Source organism: Diabrotica virgifera, chromosome 7 (assembly GCF_917563875.1).
Source record: "Diabrotica virgifera virgifera chromosome 7, PGI_DIABVI_V3a".
NCBI classification, from domain to species: Eukaryota; Metazoa; Arthropoda; class Insecta; order Coleoptera; family Chrysomelidae; genus Diabrotica; species Diabrotica virgifera.
In genome coordinates, this window is record NC_065449.1 from 33402796 (window position 1) to 33416159 (window position 13364).

A 13364-nucleotide genomic window follows, 5' to 3' on the forward strand; every position below is an offset into this window, starting at 1 on the left:
GTAGACGGTTATCGTTGGCGGCATCTATATCTTGATGGATTGGCAGGTTTTCATTATCTACTATCTTTCTGTACTCACTAGTGAGTGCGTGTATGCCTCGTAGTTTGGGTGGTGGAATGTGGCTCAGTACTGGGAGCCATTGCGTAGGAGTGGATTTGATAACTCCAGCAATCATTCTCATTGTATTATTCAATTGGGCATCTACTTTGTGTATATGTGGGCTGTTAAGCCATGCTGAAGAGCAGTATTCCGCAGTTGAGAAGACTAGGCCCAGGGCAAATGATCGCAAGGTGGAAGCCGATGCTCCCCATGTTGTGCCGCACAGCTTCTGGATGATGTTGTTTCTGGATTTAAGTTTTTCCGCTGTTTTTGTCAGATGTTCCTTGAATGATAGGGTTCTGTCAAGAGTAGTAGAGTCAGTAGTAAGTTACATACAACAAAATGCCAAGCAATCAAGGAACTCCACTTTTAATTCTGGAGGGTAATTTATTGATAAATATAATTTGTGTTAATTGCCTCTCATTTCAATGGTTCTACAATACAAATCAAATCTTGGGCTCTTCTAAATTGTACCGACAATTTTCTCCATGTTCTCACATCTAGCAAATCTTGCACGTTTGATGGAAATTTACCTTTCCACCTGTTCCGCGGCTTTTCTTTTCGTATTGCGCCCTGAATTTTACTTTATAACGCTCTTTTCGGCAATCTTTCGGTCTCTATTCTCACTACATGCCTAGACCATTGACGTCTCTGAAGTTTAACGAATTCTGAGATCGGTGTCTCTTTTAACAGTTGGAAGACTTCATGGATGTATCTGGATCTCTTCCTTTTTGCGTTCTCTATCATCACCAATGTCTCGCAACCATAACATGCAATTAGTATGACAATAGTTTTGTAGACCAAGATTTTCGATTTCTAGTGTGTCTTTTTAGAGAGAAACACATGGGTAAGTGAGGAATAAGCTTTGTTTAATATCCAATTTGGAACATAATAAAACTAGAAGAGCCAAAGGAGAATTTCTCAACTGAAGTTTAATCTCACGTTATCCTCTGGGACCAGACATTGTGAGAAAATTCATTGGAAACGTCGGTGGAAGCCAATGGACTATTCACTGAAAGATGTTTTCGACTGAAAAGTTTATGATGTTTTGGGCATTGTTAAGAAAACGTTAGTCCTTACGAACAAAATGGCTTCATCCTATTTGACACTTTTCACTAACTTTGATAATTTTTGCCGCTATATAATACGGGGAAAAATTATTTTACATACTGCTTATAAGAATTATATATTCTAAAAAATTATATGTATATTCTAAAAAGGAAGTAATAGTCCAGGGTACTAAAGTTTTTTTCATGACACTTTAACAGCCAGGGTACTGAAGCGTTTTTTCGACAGGTAATACCTATAAGAACAAATTGTAACTATTTCCTGCGTAGGATCTGGCGGCCATTTTTATTTGTAAACAATTTAGTGCCAAAAAACGGCCTTTTTTTCTTTTTTTGCAAATTAATGGAAAATAGTAAGACATGGTTTTCTTAGTACAAACATCTTCGAGAGAATGGAAAAAGCTTTAAAATGGCCTATTACAAAGTTTAATACACGTACTTATTGTTAATATAATTGCGAAAAATTGTCGAAATTTCAAAAAAATTAATTTCGCAATAACTATTGTAAAAATAAGTATAGAGCTTTTAATGTTTGGTTAAATGAGGCTTCTTTGGTGCTTAATATGTGACAAAAATTTCAAAGCGATTTATTCAATTGTTTAAATTTTATTCAAATTTTTTATCTCAGAGAGCTTTTTTCCAATAACATAAGTCAGAAAAAAATAATGTTATAACCATTCTAAAGGTGTCAAATGAAAGAGCATGAGCTATACTTTCAAATTGGTTTAAGAAAAGTGAATAAAAATGCATTTATTAGTAATAAATAATTATTCAAAGGTATGTTCAATTTTTCCTTATAAACTTTTTATTTTTTTATGTGTACCAATAGACCAGGGCATTTAGCACAAAATAAATCAATTTTTAAATACAGCACTTATGCCTGGTTACACCAACAGATCTTAAGCTTAAGACGTGCCTTAAGCTCGGCTTACGAAACATGCGTGTTGCACTTGCACCATTGAATCTTAGATAAATTTTCAGATTGCACCAATGGATTGCCACGTGGATTGCATCTTCAACTTTGTCTCAGTTAAGACGTGCTTAGGTAAAAATCGAAAACTATGGATCTATAAGCTGAGCTGGGCTAAGCTGAAGCTTAAGATTTGATGGTGCAAGCAGGCATCAACCTTCGGATGACCAAGGCGGGTAAATTTGCAAAAGAATTTTCAATTTTTAATTCATTATTTTTTTATTTGACATTAATATCATTCTAGATATCCTCATATTTTGACATAAAAAAAATTCCCTATATTTTACAAATAAAGAATATATTCTGAAGTTGGTGTTTAGTAAATTACCGTCTATTATGTGGAATTCCAAGTAGTTTTACACTGTGCGTTATCAAAATCTATTTTTATACTGTGGTGCCTGTTATGTACGTATCATGACATTCCCATCTGCTACAGTTAGTCATTATTATTATTTCCTAGCGTATATTATTATAGTTTCTTATTAGTTTGTGTACATATAAGACGTGGCCCGCAAATATCTTACTGAAGCTGAGTTACAGGAAATTGTTACTGCTAGTGATTTTTATGATGATATAGAAGATGAAATAGTATCAGAAAACGAGGATGTATTGTTGGATGAAGATTTAAATGCTGAAAATATTCATTCCAGGTCATTATTGACCTGGGGTCACTTTTTACTCCCGTTGGTCATCCGTGTAACAAAAAAAGGTTGGTCATCGGAAGGTTAAAGACTTGCCACGTTTTGCTTTGTGTTCAGGATAATGTAAGGAAAAATTTCTACTATAGAAAAATTGGTGGAAATGTATAATTGCATTTCAAAGTGCATAGGATATATCCAAAAATGCATAGACATGTCAAAGTAATTGTATGAAGGTCCAGATTTTTTACCCGAAGGTTTTTGAGGTCGCTGAAGACGAATACGCCATCAGAACCGACCACCGGACATCTGGTGCCTAGGTTCACTGCTAAGGTACATCATCTGGATTTTCGAGGGTTGTTTTGCAATACATTTATGCAAACAGTTTCCTCGGGGGATTTTGGGGTAGCTAAAAACAAGAATACACAATTAGATCCAACCCCCGGCGCACCTGGTGCCCAAAAACCCTCCAAACGTCCAGAAAATAACATGCCTCAGCAGTGGCCTTGGGCACCAGACGGTCTGGGGTCAGTTTTTATGACATATTTGTATTCAGCGACACAAAAACCACCCAGTAATATCTTTGCATGAATTCAGTGCCGAAATCCTTCGAAACTCTAGCAGATGACGTTCCTTAGCAGTGACCCTGCACACCAGGTGGTTTGCGAGTCGGTTCTGATGGCATATTCATATTCGGCAACCCCAAAAACATCCCGTGTAGTCTGTTTGCATCAATTTAGTGCCGAAATCACTCGAAACTCCAGAAGATGACGTGACCTTGGACACCAGGTGCTCTGGGTGCCGTTCTGATGGCATATTCGTTTTTAGCAACCCCAAAAATCGCAAAAAACAGACAAATCTGTTTGCGTCAATTTAATGTTGAAGATCCTCGAAACTCCAGAAGATGACGTGCCTTAGCAGTGACACTGAACACCAGGTGTTCTGGGAGTCGGTTCTGATGGTGTATTCGTGCTCAGCGACTCCAAGAACCTCGAAGTAATCTGTTTGCATCAATTTAGTGCCGATAGCCCTCGAACCTCCAGATGACATGTTATCAGCCTCTAGGTACTGCAATTAAAATTTACACAAAAATTATTATTTATTGTAACCCCGTTTTTACCATGTCTAAATAGAAACACACTTTATAGGCCAGGGTAATAAAACAAAAATACACCCTGTTCGTGACACTTCAACAGCCAGGGTACTGAAACGTTTTTTCGACAGGTAATACCTATAAGAACAAATTGTAACTATTTCCTGCGTAGGATCTGGCGGCCATTTTTATTTATAACCAATTTAGTGTCAAAAAACGGCCTTTTTCCTTTTTTTTTTCAAATTAATGGAAAACAGTAAGAATTATGGTTTTCTTAGTACAGACATCTTCGAGAGAATGAAAAAATCTTTAAAATGGCGTATTACAAAGTTTAATATACTCATTTATTGTTAATATAATTGCGAAAAAAGTTCAAAATTTCAAAAAAATTAATTTCGCAGTAACTATTGTAAAAATAAGTATCGAGCTTTGAAATTTTTGACAAATGAGGATTATTTAGTGCTTAATATGTGATAAAAATTTCAAAGCGATTCATTTAATTGTTTAAATTTTATTCAAATTGTTTTTTCGCCGAGAGTTTATTGTCGCCTTATGTTTTTTGCAATAACATAAGTCAGAAAAACATAATGTGACAACCATTCTAAAGGTGTCAAATGAAAGAGCATGAACTAAACTTTTAAATTGGTTAAAAAAAGTGAATTAAAATGCATTTATTAGTAATAAATAATTACGCAAAATATCGTAAATTTTTCTTTTTTTGAATCCTTTAAACTTTTTAAATAACTTTTTTCGAAAAAATCTATTTTTTACCGTTTTTTAGGTACATAACTACCAAGTAATGTTATTTACATGATAATTGATGAAACATTGTAATAAATATAATATAATTTATCACTTCGCGTTAAAAAAACTGGTACAACTCTAATAACCGAAAATCGCGTTTTTCAAGTTGTGTAAGTTGATCTTGTCAAATGTGCCATTCTAATTTCTAGGGCAACGTTGCCAGTCATCTCAATTAATTACCCATACATTGATTCGTGTTTTATTATAATTTATGAAAATATTTCAATTCAAAAATAATGATAGCCCCCTCCGTGGCTCAGTGGTAAGAGCGCCTACCTTTGGATCGAAAAATCCGAAAGGTCGTGAGTTCGAATCTCACCAGGGTCAGAAATTTTTCGTTTATTATAAATTAATAAATGAAAATAGTTTCTGTCCTCGTGAGATCGGTACTCACCGGAGGGACCGCAGACGTTCGGATACAATTAGCGTCTCTTCGCAAAGACAATGACGTCGACTTTGCAAAGTAACAAGACACTTACTCAACACACACACTACACATGACACTAGGTACCTAACTGTAAAAATTTACCGTACCTACCATGCCAATGACCATTAGTTGTCGAGGCATTAGCTAAATAAAAAAAAAATAATAATAATGATAGTTAATAAATCTAGACATAACTTTAAATTATTATGTTTAATTGTAGTAAAGAAAAAAGAGACGTTCTCACAAACAATTTATTTTACAACTGACGACCGGTTTCGCTGTCTACAATATTCACAGCATCTTCAGGTCACGGTAAAAGTAAAATTAAATGCTACTAATAACAAAAAACCAGAGTTAGTTAAGTGGTCTGGTCGAAATCAAAGGGTAAAGATCAAGCCAATATTAAAGTATATATATTCATGCATACATATAAATACTAAAATGTACGTAAATATGGTTTAATAACCCTCACACTCACATACATGCAAGCATTCAAATGTAGTGGCAACTAAAGTATGTCAAGTATAAGTATAAAATGTACACTTACTTTTCGGTATAAGGGAAGAATATAGTAGTATTCAATATCATACTTTTTCTCCAAATTATGCTCAAGGGAGAGATGGTAGAGGGACAGATTTGATTGTAATGTACAAACAAAACAAAATAATTGGCAGGATCTTGAGCGGATTAGTAAGGGAACATGACATTAAACCGTGAAACCAAAAGATCCCCTCAAGATCCTGCCAATTATTTTGTTTTGTTTGTACATTACAATCAAATCTGTCCCTCTACCATCTCTCCCTTGAGCATAATTTGGAGAAAAAGTATGATATTGAATACTACTATATTCTTCCCTTATACCGGAAAGTAAGTGTACATTTTATACTTATACTTGACATACTTTAGTTGCCACTACATTTGAATGCTTGCATGTATGTGAGTGTGAGGGTTGTTAAACCATATTTACGTACATTTTAGTATTTATATGTATGCATAAATATATATACTTTAATATTGGCTTGATCTTTACCGTTTGATTTCAACCAGACCACTTAACTAACTCTGGTTTTTTGTTATTTGTAGCACTTAATTTTACTTTTACCGTGACCTGAAGAAGCTGTGAATATTGTAGACAGCGAAACCGGTCGTCAGTTGTAAAATAAATTGTTTGTGAGAACGTCTCTTTTTTCTTTACTACAATAGTATGGACTCACACATGCAACCCATTCATTATTTGTATTATGTTTAAATTAAAATCGAGAAGCGTGATTGGTTTTTCGTAAATTGTACTGTAAATACAAAACTCTATTGAGTTGTGGGATACTAGAATAAACACACGGGAAAAATAAAAAAATTGATTTGAAATTAATACAATATGAATAACTTTTACGCCGAACAAGTGTGGAATTTAAATATATGTATTACAATTCGAAACTGCTGAAATATTAATATTTTGTCATAGCTCCATTATTATTAAGCACTTCTTGGAATCTTCTGGGCACTGAGAAATAAATTTAGTTAAAAATTTTCATTTTCGCCCAAGCTTTCCCAGGTTTATTCAATGATGATCAATTGGTAGTGATAAAAATAATGCCTATCCAAAACCTTTATACATTTTTAAACGTCATTTTTTTGTATTTAGATTTAGTGCAATTCCGTTTTCTGTTATGGCAATAACGAAGTGATTCACGAACTATTGTATCCAGTCTAAATACAGGTTTACATTGGGAAAAAAAAGTGTACCAGTTTTTTATGACCGGAAGTGTACTATATCTTTTAGAATTTAGAATCTTCAAAACCTGTATAAGATTTTCACGTGAACTCGATGATTTTTTTCACGTATAGACTGGAGTATAAATATTTTATATACGAGTACCTACTAAAAATATTTACAAAAGATTTAATAGCTCGTATAACGGGAACTCAGTAAGAACTTGACGTTTGTATTCGATTTATTTTTAGCAGGTTTTTGTTAAATGTTCCCTGCCATTGTCATTCGCCATAAATTGAGCGAGCTATACGATAAACGCAAGCTTAATAGCGGTTTACAGAAACCACCGAAATAATCTCAGGTATTTTTATATTCACCGAGAATCGAGTGAAATACAGGATCGGATTACAAATTTTTAAAAGAAGTAGAACCTCCCAATGGTAGTTCCAAATGTACAAGGATTAGAACTTTTTTACTTTAGTTTTATTCATTCGTTAAGCATTACAATCCGTATAGTACATTATTTCACGGTTTTTGCTGTAAAATTTAAAGAACCGCTTGGATTGACATGAAACTTGCCATACGCATAGCTAACATGTCAAAGAAAAAAAGTAATATGGGGCCGATATGTGCTTTTGCCCTGGGAGTGAGGTTCCCAAAAAATATATGTCCAAGATAAGTCCCGAAATGGATAAACTGACTAATTTTAAGCAACTTTTGTTCTACAGAGTTTTTTCACCAAATCAATACTTTTCGAGTTATTTGCAAGTGAATATGTTCATTTTTCAATAAAATAACCACGTTTTTAAATTATGTAAATACAACTTGTAAATGTAATATATACCTACTAACTAGGCATAATTTGTTAATGTGGTTTGAAAAAATTAAAAAAAAATGTAACAAAAATAAAAAAGAAAAGAAAAATAAAAAAAAAGAAAGTAAAAAAAAAGTGTTTAGCACAAATTAAAATATATATTAAAAAAACACAGTAAAATAATTAAAAAAAAACAAAATAAAAAAAGCAACACAATGTACCTATGTATCTAAAAATAATATTGTAGTATGTACGTATGTTATGAAATAAGAAATTTATGACTTTGAATCTGCAATCAATCACAAACAAGTCTGGCTAATTGGCTCTGCCCAAGCCATTTTTCAAAAAAAAACCACGTTTTTGAACCGTTTTTCGAAAATAACTCAAAACGTAAGCATTTTGTCGAAAAAAATATTCCTAGCAAAACTATAGCCTAAAAAAAAGTGAAAAAAAAGGGTGTATATATTCGGTCTCTATACCTAGCAAAAGCAGAGTTATAGCTAATAAAAAATAGGTTCATATTTGAAAAATCCCAAATAGAATAATTCAATGTGAAATATACAAATAATGAAGCATTCTTGGGGAAAACATATTACAACTTTTTTAAAGTGTTTAAAAAAAGCTTTATTTCTGATCTTATAAAAAAAATCTAGCATCAAATGTAAGCAAGTTACGCTCAAAATAAAGTTGGTCCCTTTTTTTGGCAAAAAAATCAGGAAGATCACCCCCCAATTAGCATCTTAAAAGAAATCAATCGTTACCGCTTCACAAGTTACTTTACTTATATTGTGTTTATATGATCTGTAAGTTTCATCGATTCAAAGTGCGTATTTTTAAAAAAATTTGGTTTTAAAATAAAATTTTTAAAAATTTTAATTTTGAAAAATGCTTTTTTTCAAAATGACTTAAAAATTGTTAGAGATACCAAAAATCTTAAACAACAAAGAAAAGTCGGCTTTACTTTTCTGAATATTTTGTATGGTTTGGTTTTTCTGTAAGACAAAAATTGGTTAAGATTCGGTGTTTCTAAATTTGTATACATTCGTAATAAGTGACTCGTTCAAGCCCTTTTAACTACAGCTCTTTCAAAAATAAGGACTTTGAACCGATGAAAACTTCATTTGAAATGCTAATTAGGGGGTGATTTTCCCGATTTCTTACCAAAAAAAAGGGACCAACTTTATTTTGAGCGTAAATTGTTTATTTAATTTTTTTTTTAAAACAAAAATAAGCATTTTTTTACCGCCGTGCTAAAAGAGCCACTTTCACGCACGCATTTCGTTTCCGAAAGTTGCACTTTCCCGCACGGCGTGCGTGAATAGTATATTGTGCAACAAGTGCAGAAAGGTACTAATTTCTCACGAGTTTGAAAAGTTGCGGTACGAGCGCAAGCGAGTGCCGCAATTCAAACGAGTGAGAAATTACCTTTCTGCACGTGTTTCACACTATACTTTTTCTACAAGCACAGTTTTTCCTAAAAATAAAAATCACAATTTCCAATCGACGATTAATTATAATAGGTACCTATGTGATAAATTTTAAACTGTATTTAATTAATACCTACTAATCAATTTAAATTCCTTATACCTAAATAAATTGCACAGAAATCAGTTAAAAACTTAATGCACTGCCTTAATTTGTTTAAATTTAAACAATTATTACACATTATTGACATTATATTTATGCAGTCACGGATTTACACAAAACCTACTTCATTCGACGTCTCTTGCACAGGTTACTAAATCCTTATTGGTTATTTGATAATTATAAAATATTTAATAAAAATAAAATTGTAAAATAAAACAGTTTTAACATCCATAATTTAGTTTCTATGCTATAGTTAAATATAATAATTGTCTTATAGGTTATATATTTGTCTAAAGTTTAACCACGGATGTAAACAGAATATAACGTTACTCAGAATTCGGTAGTCCACGGATGTAAACAGAATATAACGTTACTCAGAATGAGGTAGTCAACTGTGCAGAAAAGAACTTTGCGGCACAGAAACGTCACTTTGCGGCACAGAAACGTCACTTTTCTGCACACTAATGTCAAATATCTTATACTGTGAGAAAATATCAAGTTTGCTAACATAAAACCGTGCAGAAAAGTGCACTTTGAATAGTGGTTGTAGAAAAAGTTAATTTTCCCGCACGGCGTACGGGAAAGTAAAATACCTTGTAATGTGGCATTATAATATATTATAATACAAGAAATAAACTAATATTTAGATATTATGTACTAATTTATTTCAAATTTATCTTATTGCGTTCATGTTTTAATGAAATTAGCGCGATAATTCGATGAAATAAAATTATTTTGACATAAATTACAGTGGTTTCTAATCGTCGTCTTGGAAACCAATATCGTCGTCGTGGTTACCCATTATATTGAAAGTTTGGTTTTGACAACCTTGTCAAAGAATTAATTTGTGTATTTTTACTTCTAAATAAAAATTGATATAACTCTATTTTTTGTCGCTTTTTTCCAAACGTACGGCTCTAGAAAAAATATTGTTCCTAACTCATACGAAAAGTGTCTTCCCCGCACTCGACTGCTTGCCCGAACTCCGCTATCGCGTCGTTCGGGTCAACGGCAGTCTCGTGCGTGAAAGTATCACTTTCAGCACTAGTTAGGAAATTTTTACACACTTTAAAAAAGTTAAAATGAGTTTTCCCCAAAAATGTGCTTAGTTTTTTGGTTATGGCACGTTAAAATATTCGATTTGGAATTTGACGAATATGAACCTATTTTTCATTAGCTATAACTCTGCTTCTACTAGGTATAGTGACCTAATATATACACCATGTTTTTCACTTTTTTACGTGCTATATTTTTGATATGAATTTTTTTTCGGCCAAATATTTACTTTTTGAGTTATTTGCGAAAAATTGTCTGAAAACGTGGTTATTTTGTAGAAAAATTAACGAAGAGTACAGGAGAAAAACAAGGAATGTCACTTTTTTATGAATTTTGGCTCTTCTCGCCATTTGGTAGCAAAATTTAAGTACTATCGACTAGACTATCTATTCAGAACAATAACCAGAAAGATCAGTCTATATAAATTTTCTAAGAATTTGTATCCCGGCGAAGGACCAGGTTTGTCCGCACGCCACTGAACAAAAATAAGGGATGTTGGCCGTTTTTTGGTGCGTTATTAAATTAAAGTTAATATAGATTAATATTATATTAAGACTATAGACTAAGAATTGCTAGAATTCTGCTAAGAGTCTCCTAAGTTGTTTGTAGATATCATAAGAATTAAAACTTTATTCGTGTTTATCTCAATATGTGTAAAATGTGACATTCCTTGTTTTTCCCTGTACTCTTCATATTCACTCGCAAATAACTCGAAAATTATTAACTTGGTAAAGTAAAAACGTTATAGAACAAACGTTGCTTAGAATTAGTCATTTTATCCATTTCCGGACTTATTTGAACATATATTTTTCACCCCCACAAGGGGGTGAAACTTATCCCTAGCGCAAAAGCACACATTGGCACAATATCACTTTTTTTCTTTGACTTGTTAGCTATGTGTATGCCAAATTTCATGTTAATCCAAGCGATTCTTTAAAATTTAGAGGTTTTGTAATATTTTACCTTTAAAGAACGTACTAGTAGGGATTATTATGTAGCTAACGCCATGGCGTTCAAAATCCTATTCTTGGGTGAGGTGGATTACTCCTCTGTTATTAAAGCTTGCTGTGCTTCTTTGCTGCTGTCGTGACTCTTTTTCATTTTTCCAAAGAAATTTTCTTCCTGTCCTTGCACTGAACTTTCCAGTCTTTTACATTCATTATCATCATCTAGCTATCTTCTTCTAGGTTTTCCTCTACACCTGAGCCATAAGTGGTGTTCAATTAGTTATCCTTCTCAACATAAATATCTGATTTTGGGCGTCTCTGTATATGTCCTATCTATTCTAAGTGAAGAGATTTTATGTACTTACCTGACTATATTTTCTCTCTTACTCTCTTTTATTCTTGTTCAATTTCGGCATTTGGTTTCATTCTTATTTCTCCCTCTTTTGTTATATTCTGAACTTGTATTGTTCTGATTATTATTCTTTCAAATTTCAGAAAGCTATCTCCCTCTTTCTTGTTAATCGTCGTTGTTTCCATTTCATATGTAACAATAGGTCTTATTAAGGTCTTATATAGGTTCATATTTGTTCTCTTACTTAGAGTCTTGCTTCTCAGCACATTTCGATGTATTCCCTATGTTTTTTACCTGTCAGAATTCTTTCCTCTTTCTCTCTTTTCCGATTTTTCGTATTGTTACTCCCAAGTAGCTAAAAGTGGATACAATTTCAAATTTATGGTTCTGTGTTATTGGATATTTCTGGATTGTTGTGTCCCTTTTGTTTTGTTGTGTGTTTTGTTTTGTGAATGTCCTCGAAAAATGTGGTGGTTTATCTCTAGCTCTATTCTCTTCGATTCCTTATCTAATTTTTCAACTGTTGTTGTTTTGTCTGTAATACTGTTTTGTTTACTCTAATTTAATTATCTAAAATCCAAACTGTGCATGCAGGGTGGAAACATTATTTTACACAGACATGCTAATTTTAATAAATAGAAAGTTGATAACTATTTTCATGTTTAAGTTAAGTATTATGGGATTAGCCACAGTTGATTGTAATGGCAAATACAATTTTTGCCTAAAGAGATTTGAGATTTCGAAAAATATTAAGGAAATTGTGTTTAAAGAGTATATAACCGCCAAATTGTTGAGATTGTTGAGGAGTTTTTCACTTTTTATGATTGTTTAAAGAAGAAACAAAACAAAATCGGATATGTTTTCAATAATTTGTCACCAGTTATCCCTCATACACCTTTTAGAAGCTCAAAAACCTTTATACAATTTTTCAGCTATTTTTTCTTTACTGATATATCTGCTAATTGCCCATCAATGTCTATTAATCTGTTAAAAACATTTAAAACCTATATACTTTTTCTCATGAGGATCTTTCAGTGCGTCACAGTTTTTCGATTTCTTTCTCATTAAATTGCATGTGACAGGAAAAAACGCACGTCGGTGATTACATTTCTTCGGTGACACTTATAACATTTATTCTAGTTGTCAATAGATGGCGCTATAATCGACAAAACTTATTTACGAATTATATAATATATCTACGAATATAATATGTACAATTTATAAGACTATACAAATAAAAAAAATACCATTTTATAAATGCAATAAACACAATTGATTTGATTTTATGCCAAATTGCAAATAAAATGTGACAACTGTCAGATTTAACTAAAATGTAATGTCACTAAAATGTATATTATCACGGACTTACCTTTTTTTCTATCATTTGTGACGCACTGAAAAATGCTCATGAAAAGAAGCATATTTGTTTTTTTATCAGTTTTATAATAGTCCAGGAACCGAAGCTTTTCAGCTCGCAATTTTTACACAATAGATCGATTTGCTTAAAAATTTGAGAATAAGTAGTGGATAGTCCAAGGATCAAAATCTATATGATGTCGAAAGGCGCTTTTACCATGGGTGGTTGCCACCTCATCTCGGGGGTGGAAATTTTTTATTTTATTTTGACCGCAAAAGTTGGTAAAAACATTCATCCTAAGCGAAAAACGTTCTATACATTTCTTTGATAAAATTAATAGTTTTCGATTTATTCGATATCGAAAGTGTTAGTTTTATATCGAAAAAATCAATGTTCTTCGATATTATACTCATTTATGATTCACTTAATTTTTGCGGTAGAA